At 45.5% G+C, this 9,559-nt stretch overlaps 1 protein-coding gene across 6 annotated transcripts in view; it reads right to left on the reverse strand.

Moving 5' to 3' along the window:
• Positions 1–7,974, reverse strand: part of THSD7B (thrombospondin type 1 domain containing 7B) — a 299,357-nt gene extending 291,383 nt beyond the window's left edge. For 2 of the 6 annotated variants that reach the window (XM_039555304.1, XM_039555301.1), the window contains exon 1: positions 7,860–7,953. The gene's annotated coding sequence lies outside the window, so the exon portion shown is untranslated. Of the gene's footprint in view, positions 1–7,859 lie in introns of all 6 variants that reach the window. The other 4 variants (XM_039555302.1, XM_039555305.1, XM_039555306.1 and 1 more) reach the window with 4 other exon arrangements.
• Between the last annotated feature and the right edge of the window lie 1,585 nt (positions 7,975–9,559).

The raw sequence follows: 9,559 nt of genomic DNA on the forward strand, positions 1-9,559 counted from the left end.
TCTACTATTTACTGTCTTCATCTAATTCGTATTTTTAAACTGTCAAACACAGAGGCTGATTTGATGCCCTGAAAAACCAAGAGAGCATGTTATGCTCAGAACTGCCCCACAAAACATCTCGCATTTTCTTTTCAAAGAGTAATTAACATATGTGGTCTTTTACAAGGTCCCAAACACCTCACACACATATCCCAAAAGAAAAAAAAAAAAATATATCCTATCCATCCCAACCCCTTCTCAAATAAAAAAAAAAATGAAATCTAATAATTCTAGACCATCAATACCTTTCTGCTTTAAACCTTTCCTGACAAGAAAGTTGTTACAGCTCCTCTGGAAGACTGACAAGCTGATATTTCTCTAGACCCAGAGAAAGTGTATTCCACAGTCAAGACTCTTCCAAATAGCCAGGGAAAAAAAGTTATACCTATTTAAACGGAGAGGAAAACAGGCTCAGCTAGAGCTGCACGGGGAAGGGGCAATCAACTTGACAGCAAATGTAATTAGTGTTATAATTCCTGCCAAAATTAGACATGATATAAGCAGATATAACAAATGAATTTGACATGATATATTACCATGTTCCTAAACATATAAAAGCTTTTTGAAGGATGGGAATAGGGTTTTACAGATTTTAAGGGAAAAAACAAATCCTGACAAGCCTCCATCATGTCTGTCTCCATCTTCTTATTCGTTAAAGTTTCTCCTCTCCTTTCTGGCTCCTATTTCCATCGCAGTCAGAGTGGCATAAAACATCCTTTTTTTTGTTGCAGCTAACTAAAATCGAAGTTGCATCATGTCTCCTTTTCATGTATTTTCTTCCCTCCCTGCCAATCAGAGGTTTCAAGCCATTTGATTTCTGAACACATTTACAGTCCCAATCCATTCCTGAACACCAGCTCACTTGCTTACCCCTGTTTCTGCTGGCACTCCCCAAAACTCCTTCCCATCATACCACAGCTCCATTCCAATTTGCCATCTTCTCCTGGTTGTCACTCACACATCATCCTTCCCTGGCCCTAATACCAAATTTCAGTAGGATCATAGAAACATGGAATGGTCTGAGTTGAAATGGACCTTAAAGATGATCTCATTCCAACCCCCTGACGTGGGCAGGGAGCCCTTCCACTTGACCAGATTGCTCAGAGCCCCATCCAGCCTGGGTGTAAAATCTAATTTACACCGGATACCGAAGAAGAATCACTCCCAGCTCTGCCCCAAAGAAGCAACAGGAAGACAGAAATCCTTAGTGCTCTCAGAGCTGGATATGATTTGGCTTCCCTGTTAATGAAAAAAAAATTTTTAAAAAGGAAAAGAAAAAAAAAAGCACCACACACCCCACACCTCCCTTCCCAAAAGCAAAAAGAACTGAACTAGAACCGAATGCTTATTTTCTTTTTGCCTCTGCTAGAAAACAACACTAAAGCTTTCATTTAGTCAGCCAAGTTTTATTACAGAAAGATTATGGCTTCGTTTCAGGGAAATTTAACCTTTTGCTTATTTTGTTTCAATTCCAATTTTAAATCAGAGTTTTACTTAAAAATACATTGCAATGTCTAGACAAATTTTCCAAGTTCCCAAATCATCGGACTTCTGAGACAGTGACCTTTCACAAGCAATGTGCTCTCCAGGGACCAAACTTGTGTCCTCCCCAACTGGAAGCTCTGGGCTGTTCCGTTTTCTGCACAGCTGAACTTGCCACCAAAGTACTTGAAATGTAAAAAAAAAAACTAGGCCAGGCAGAGGTATTTATGACTTTTTTATGATGGAAAGTTTAAAAATTACTTTACCCCAAGAAATAAGTCTTTAACTGGACTTGTCTTTGCTATTGCAGCAAACACTGAGCATATTGCTGTTCATCTCCTGACAAATTACTCTCCAGGAGAATACAAATCATCAGTGCTGAGCTTCAGAAAGGCTGCGGAAGAGAGCTCTGTTTCAACCCACGAGAGACAAAAAGGCAGCCACAAAACAGACTCCATCCCAGTGGAGAGCCTCCCTCGCTCATAAACACGAGTTTTAGTCCCATTCATTAACGGCGGGATTGCGCTCACCATTGTGCTGCATCCTCAGGTTGCTCTTCCATCCATTACAGTTGGTGCTGTGGGTGTATTCTCTTGTTTTATTAACAGTAGTTTAATTAAATAGATATTCCTACACAGGACAGGTGTAATTTTTCTGTTTCAAAACATTTCACAAAGTGGAACATAGACAAATTTTTAAATAGCAAAACAAGACACACGCAGATTTAAAAAAAAAAGAAACACCCGAAGAAATCCTATTGTGTGTTTCTGTTAGGACAGTTTTGTAAAATAAAGTTTGCCATGACTGCCAAGCCTCCCACCACCTAAGTTTTCTTTCCTGAATGAATACCACACACTAAAAATTGATGCTCCATAAACTGCACACCATTGCTGGAGAAAACGGCAATCACAGAGACTGCTGCTCCCTCCTTTACCAAAGGTGTATATTGTGTTTACTACAGATAACTGAAATCAATTACAGAATCATAAATATTTGCAGCCTACAGTTCTCAGAAGTGTCTCAGAAGGCATATGTTAATGCCCAGGAGTCATTTCCCCCACACTGCAGTGCCCTCAGGCTCTCTGCTCTGTTCTCTGCTATCTGCTAACATCAATTTTGCAATGAAAACCCAGCAAATCAGTTAAAATAGGTGCTTCAGCAAGAAGAAAACATCTATCTAAAGACTCAATACCACTGTCCCATTGTACTTGTACAAAAAATTATATATTTTTAAATATATACAAATTTATATAGCCCACTATGTGCTACAGCGACTTATGCTCTCCACAAATCCCTATTGAACACGCAGCAGACAGAATTCCACACTGCTGTCACCATGTGCTGAAACAATGCCAATGTGAATTACAAGTTATTGTGGGAGATGGATCAGAAACAGCCACAATTATACCTAATGAGTGAAGAGATTGTTTCATTTATCTTTCTTTTGGAAGGCTACGCCAGTCTTGACAGAGCCAAATGGCACATAGTGTCTTTCTGTCCATTCCTGGCAACCTCAAGACACATAAGGAATCCCCCCTCACTCCTAACAAGGCTGGGATCAGAAGTTTGCCACATTAAGTTATCCTATCTCCAACCTTTCAAAAATTCCCACTATTCACTACCAGAATATCTCTTTCTTGCACATTTTCTGTTTAAGCAACTGAGTCAGGAGGGTGACTATTTCTCCACTTTCTAGTAGTTTTTAAGTAGCTTTAAAAGTTCATTTCCCTTGTAAAATCCTTTTCCCTCTCTCCTGGGTCATACTACCCCTTCAGGTCACAATGAGATACCTCATTGCACTGCAACTGTGTTTGCACATTCTGCCTTTACCAACAGGGAGTCTACACAACCAAGGGACATGGGAGCCACCACAGGGATCGGACAGCAGCTTATCTTGCGTGTGATTCCTTCTCCACCTGCCTGGGACATGCACAGACACCACACATCACACACACATTCTGGCCCTACATCACTAATACAGCTTTTTGTTTGCTTTCTTGGTGGGCCTTGAACCTCTTTCCTTACCCATTCCCTACACTCTCTCAAAACAGCTGCCTCTTCTGTGAGTGCGGGTGATGTAGAAAAAGAAAAACAACCCTTTCACAGCAGTTACCTTATTTTCAGACACAAAAATGAGTATCAGCTAGATGAGACGGAAAAGAAAAACCAAGATGCTTTTCCAAAAAATAAAAAAAAAAACCTAGCAGAAGATTTTGTTTCAATCAGAACAAAAGCTTAACAAATAAAAATCACAATAGAAAGGAAGCGCAACTAAAAGCATTCCCAACAAAAATAATGCAGCATGTCCTTAATACTCAAGTGTTTTAACTAAATACAACAGAAATACAAAAGAATGCCTAAAGATGACTCAATAAGGAAGCATTCAAAGCAGAAAGAGCATTACCAGCATGTTTTTTATAAGCTTGCTAGTCCAAAGCACAGTATTTTTTTTCTCTCATGTTCCCAACCAGACTGCAGACAGTGGGCGCTTGCGCTTAGACACAGAAGTAAGGTAGGACAGATCACCAGTGACTCAGAAGCTGGACCTCTGCAGCCTCAGAGAGCAAGCAGAGAAACCAGCCTTCCTTGCAGAGTTTCTGGTTCTAAATGACCCACACGACTCTCATCCTCTGGCACAAACTCCTGGCCTTTTTTTTTTTTCCCCCTCAAATAAACAGCACTTATTTTGCCTGTGGTGCTTTATCTGTTTCCCCTACCGCAGCATCCACTTCATCACCACCCTGGAAGCAGCTTTGGATGAGGTGGGATGTCCAGCTTCCAGAAGGAGCACAGCATGGTTCAGCTCCATCTTGGTCTCACCCGGCAATCACACTCCCATTTCATACCACACCTTCACACTGACTTTACTTTACATTATCCTGGGGCACATAACAGAAAAGCTGGAATGAGATCTCAGTTAAAAAAACAAACAAAAAAAAAAACCAACATTTTCAAAGTTCAGGTAAAGAACTGAAGTGATGTGTGGGCAAAAACTCAACGGTGTGGAAGGATTCAGAGACACAGAAACACACCACAACTGCACAGAGTCTGGCCATGAAGTATGATGACATCATATCATAAAACTCAGTTATAATGAGGCACGACAGCCCATCCACAGCTTCTCAGCTTCTCTGGTTTAGAGAAAAACCACACCCACCCCTAGACAGCCCCAGCAGGACTCCCAATCCTCAGCCACACCGGTAACATCGGAGCCTGTGAACTGCTGCCAGAACCAGACAAATTTTCATTTTCTATTGTTTTAACAAACCACAGAGCAGCTCTGTCTTGTGAAAACAGTGCTTTTGTCTCACCATGTTGGAACAAGGCCCCCCAGAATTCAACAAAGTTCCTGAAAACTGACAACCCAGACTCGTACTTTTTGAACACACTTTGAGGCAGTCCATCGGAGCAATTTCCCTCACCTACAAAAATGCCTCGAGAAGTTTCCAAAACCGGTTCTGTGTCAGGTGGCTCAAGCAGACAGGTCTCTCTGCTTTCCCCCATCCAGCCCATCCACAGAATTGAGCCCAGCACAGCACAACCCATTAAAGCACAGCATACACTTCTAATGGAGAATAAAGAACTTACCTCCCTGAACAACAGCCTGGGGGCATTTCCATCACCTCTTTAATCTGGATCAGCATCCCTGTTGCTCAGCTTTCATAACCCACTTCAGTTAAGGTATGGGGGTGCCAGCAGCAGTGCAGGGCAGGGAAGCACAGCACACACAGGTACTTGTGGTGTCAGTCTAGCACTGTCAACTCAGTAATTTATTTTTTGGTATTTTCTTATCCCACTCTTTGCTTACAGCCTGCAAAGCCAGACAAGCTTAGTTGCCTTGGACACCTGGATGAAACCACAGCACATCTTCCACCACAACCCCCCTGCTCACCTACCAACAGGGAATCAAGAGCTTCCAAAGTACAACTACCACCTGGGTTTTCCACTGCCCAAAACCACTCTTACATTGCTACCTTTGTGCTATTATTCAGCACTGAGCTTGGCACAGGGTACCTGCAGAATCTGGCATGTTTCTCCTGCTCCAGCTCAAGCTCCTCACGTGCTCTCCTCTGCTCCCAGCCACTGGGGTAGTTGCTGCTGTGCCCAAACACAAAAGGAGAAAGTATCTAAACAGGCACAAGAGCTCAGCTCATCCGAAGGCATGTAAGACACCAAATACTGGTTAGGTAAAAAAAAATTATAGTAAGGAGCAAGGAGACCCGTGGGAATCCCATTTCTCACTCACAAACCCCAGAACTTCCGTGCCACTCAAGGCAGCAGCCCGAGTGCCTCCACCAGTGCAGCACGTCAGCAAACACGCAGCGTGCGATCTTATCGGTGAGGCTTTCTAGTGAACAGGCGTCCCTAGAAAGCAGTCACTACAAATACAGTTTTCCTGAATATCATTACTGATCCAGAAGTAATGAAATAGCAGATAATATGGCCCCAGGGTACAAATCAACCACCTACCCTAATGCATACAGATGGAGCTTAACAGCTCTTTTGGTCTTCCATTACCAGAGTGAAATAGGATCTTTGAAACACCACTGAGGCAAAGCAGAAGAGGAAGTTTACCAATGAGTGATGTCTACTTCTGATTCTTCAGAAAATGCTTTCCAGTGCTGTAATCTGAAAAAAATCCCGTTTTCATGTACAAAGATGAGTAGACACAGCTTCCCCTCACAGAACCAAGATAAAAAAAGCAGAGTGTACAATCTCCTGCTCTTCCCTCTTGTTGCAGAAAAGACTGCTGAGAACAGCATCTCAATAATTTTTGCAATAATTAACAATGAAAATTTTATCCAATCACACCAAAGCAAGCAGCAAAACCGTCACAACTTACAGCAGGGTCATGCTCTCCTTGCTGATGATCGCAGCAGTTAAAGCAGCAACTTCCACAATGCTCTAAAACCATATCGGCACTATGGAAGGCACAGGCAGGCACAGAATCCCCCTGCTTCCATCCTTAGGGAAATTCAGCACATAACACCTCGAGTCTGCCCCACAAAGACACAGTGTTGTGCATTCTGAGCTGGTCTCAGCCCCGCGAACCAGCCAAGAACCAGCAAAGCCCACGCACGGCTCCAAACACACCTCACACACCCTGACACAGCCATACCTGCCTTCCTTGGGAAGTATCCCTGGACCCCAGCACCTCACTTTAATGCCATCTCTTTCACCTCTGACATGGCATTAGCTAAATTCCACTGGAATCTTTTCAGAAACTAAAGAGTTCACTACTTTTTTCGATCAGTTTCCTTAAAGTTTGAAGATTTTACAATGCAAGTTGAGCAGCCATGCAAGGCACCTGTGTGACACGAGGCACAAACAACAGCAGCTCTCTGTCACCACATCCTCTCACAGGTACTTTCAGTGGCACCCAGTTCTAACAGGTACATTATCCCACTCGCCTGCGCACACACAGACATCCCCCATACAACTTATTCCAAAAATTACATTCTCAGGCAATCAATTCTTTAAGCTGATGTTCTGTTTTCATTAGAGGAATTAACCAATACATTTCAATTATACAAAAGAGCTGGAGGCAGTGGTCAGCAAATACTTTTTATGACCCTCATCTATTCTTTTAAAAGCCTACAAAAACGCTCAGGCAGGCACAAGAGTGGGAGGGAGAGGAGGAGGAAAGGAACAGCACTACAGAGTCCTCATCATATCTTCTCATAAATAAAGTCCAAACTCTATACGGTTTGACCTTGAATGAATAATAATACACAAAATAAATACAAGGATGAGCACAAATTAAGAAGGAACGTTCAAAGTAATGAGTGGTTAATGGAGAAGCATATAAGCGTGCCTTGTTTAAAAACACTGATTGAAGAATCGACGGAGGGAAAAAGACAACCCAAACACATTGCGATGCTGTGACTGGGGGTGGGGGGTAGGTAAAAAAAGTAGGGGATTAGAAGCGAACCTGCGCGTCGAAGAGCCCCGACCCAGCCGCGATCGCCCTGCCCGCGGCGGCTGCGCTACTTTCAGCGCTGCTCGGCGGAGCGGAGTTGGCGGCGGCGACCGCTCGAGCCCGCCGGCGGCCGCGGCTGGCGCTGCCCGTCCCCATCCCAACTTCACCTGTCTCACGGGGCTGACGGCGCTCGCGCCCTGCCCCGCTCCTCCCGCGGGGGCTGGAGCCGGGGCGCTCGGAGGAGCCGGACCGGCGCAGGGAGACGTGGACAGGCTCCCGCCCAGTAGCGAGACGGGAGATCCCGGCCGGAGCGGTCCCAGAACCGCGGCAACTTCTCCCGCGCGGCGCGACCCGGCGGGTCCGTCCATCCATCCATGCACCCACACCCCCGCCCGCGGAGCCGAGCCCCCGGACCCACCCTCTCCCCCGCCAGCGGGGCGGCCGCACCTCCTCGCATCCCGGAGCGCGACATGGAGCCCGGCGCGGCGCGCTGGCGGCGGGAGGTCTGCGGTGCCGGCCGCCGCGGGCGAGCGGGGCGGGACGGGCGCGCAGTCCCCGCTCGGCCCCGCGGCGCGGAGGGGCCGCGGGCGGAGCGAAGATGGAGGAGGCGCGGCCCTGCCCCCGCCCAGCCCCGCGCGGGAGCGGCGCGCGCGGCGCCCTCTGCCGGGCGGCGGCGGGACAGGGCTGAGGGGGCGCCCGGGAAGTTGTTGCTGCCTTGGAACACGGAGAGCGAGGGTTTTCGCGTGTGTTGTTAAATACACGGTAGCGATACAAAACTAGTCAAAACTGAATTCTAGTTGTATTCTTACCCCACACCGGATTCCCAACACCGCGTTCCCACCAACCTCTTCATGCTGCTCGCCATGCAGTGCTCAGGGCGCTTGCAGTGCTTCCCTGACAACTCCAGGTAATCACAGAATCGCTGAACCGGTTGGGTTGGCAGAGCCCTCTGAGATCATCGAGTCCAACCTGTGACCGAGCACCACCTTGTCAAGCAGACCATGGCACTGAGTGCCACGTCCAGGCTTTCCTTAAACACCTCCAAGGATGGTGACTGCACCACCTCTCTGGGCAGCCCACTCCAGTGTCTAATCACCATTTCTGTGAAGAAATTCCTCCAAATGTCCAACCTAAAAGTCCTCTGGCACAGTTTAATACCCTGTTCTCTCGTCTTGTCACTTGTTACCCAGGAGCAGAGCCTGACCCACACCTGGCTGCACCAGGTGGGAGCTGCAGAGACTGAGAAGGTCCCTCCTGAGCCTCCTTTTCTCCAGCTGAGCCCTCCCAGCTCCATCAGCTGCTCCTCATCACACCTGTGCTGCAGAGCCTTTCCCGGCTCTGTTCCCTTCCCTGGACACGCTCCAGCCCCTCAATGTCCTTCCTGAGGGGCCCAGAACTGGACACAGAATCACCATCTTTGCCCAAGGAACACTGGTCCCATTTAATTTCAAATTCATCTAAGTCATATTTTTGAGGGAAGTAATTAGTGCAAGAGATCACCAAACTGGTGGAAGCCCTCAGTTATGGAGGGAATATTTATTGGTTGCAGGGAGGATTTGAATCCATCACTTTTTAAATACATGAAGTGAATGATCTCAGTTTACTTTATCTGCACTATTTAAAAATTCAAATAGGCATTATTCAGCAGAACTTTTTTTTTTTTTTGAGACCCAGTCATTAGGTGTTATTCACGAAAAGTTAATGCATATTTCCAACTCAGCCAGTAAGAGGCGACTGTATGCACAACAAAATTACTACAGTGTCCATTCCTGCTTTTCACATGGTTTTTATTTCTGTGTTTTTAAAGAACCCAAGGGATAACCTATTCAGGTTTTGAAAATGCCCAGGTTCACTTGGACATTTTCCATTTAACAAGAACAACATATATAATATTCTAATGGACATGGCTGCATAATCTATGATCCTCTATTCTTTACAGAAATATTAAGTCTTTGTGCAAGGATTGTTCACATCATTTACAAACTCAAAATGAAACCAGAACTTCTTTGTGCTAGATGCTGTGTAAAAAAATCAGTGTTCCTACTTTCAGAGAGTTGTACCTTACAAAGATGGGAGACAGCAGAGTAGAAATAAAGGCAGAGAGATGTGATGATACAT

Source organism: Corvus cornix, chromosome 7 (genome assembly GCF_000738735.6).
Source record: "Corvus cornix cornix isolate S_Up_H32 chromosome 7, ASM73873v5, whole genome shotgun sequence".
In the NCBI taxonomy this organism is placed as follows: Eukaryota; Metazoa; Chordata; class Aves; order Passeriformes; family Corvidae; genus Corvus; species Corvus cornix.